Source organism: Gavialis gangeticus, unplaced genomic scaffold (genome assembly GCF_001723915.1).
Source record: "Gavialis gangeticus isolate Ggan-Ray unplaced genomic scaffold, GavGan_comp1, whole genome shotgun sequence".
NCBI lineage: Eukaryota > Metazoa > Chordata > Crocodylia > Gavialidae > Gavialis > Gavialis gangeticus.
In genome coordinates this window covers 42714552-42714992 of record NW_017729031.1, presented here as the reverse complement: position 1 = coordinate 42714992, position 441 = coordinate 42714552, and the positions used below count along the sequence as shown (strand labels likewise).

General features: G+C 75.5%; 1 protein-coding gene across 1 annotated transcript in view; it reads left to right on the top strand.

Annotated features, from left to right (window-relative positions):
• The first annotated feature begins 248 nt into the window (after positions 1 to 248).
• Positions 249 to 441, top strand: part of ATG9A (autophagy related 9A) — a 13404-nt gene continuing 13211 nt past the window's right edge. The window contains exon 1 of the mRNA XM_019522671.1: positions 249 to 316. The gene's annotated coding sequence lies outside the window, so the exon portion shown is untranslated. The remainder of the gene's footprint in view (positions 317 to 441) is intronic.

Here is a 441-nt window from a genome sequence, read left to right as displayed (position 1 = left end):
CCAGGTGACAGCCCCCCCCGCGGGGCTGCACTCACGTGTTCGCAGATCGCAGAGCGGAAGCGACGCCCCCCAACCCAGAAGCCGCCCCTAGAAGACGTGTCGTCACTTCCCCCCCGGTACGGCAGCCCCGCGCGGACCAACCACCTGGTCCCGCCCTGCGGCCGCGACCCCGCCCCCGCATTGGCCCGCCAGGGACCCGCCCCCGGGCTCCGATTGGCTGCCGAGAGCGTCCGCCTGGGCTGAGTGGCAGGGAGGCCGCGGTCCGGCCTGGAGCAGGGAGGGGGCGGCTGGGGCCGGGATCGGGGAGACCGCGCAGGTGAGGGGGGGCCGCGCCCGGGGACACGGGGCAGCCGGCACTGGGGAACGGAGAGATTAAACAGGCCCGGGTTGGGGGGGCACCCGGGCAGCCCCTGCCCCGCCACGGGCACGGAGAGGTTAAAC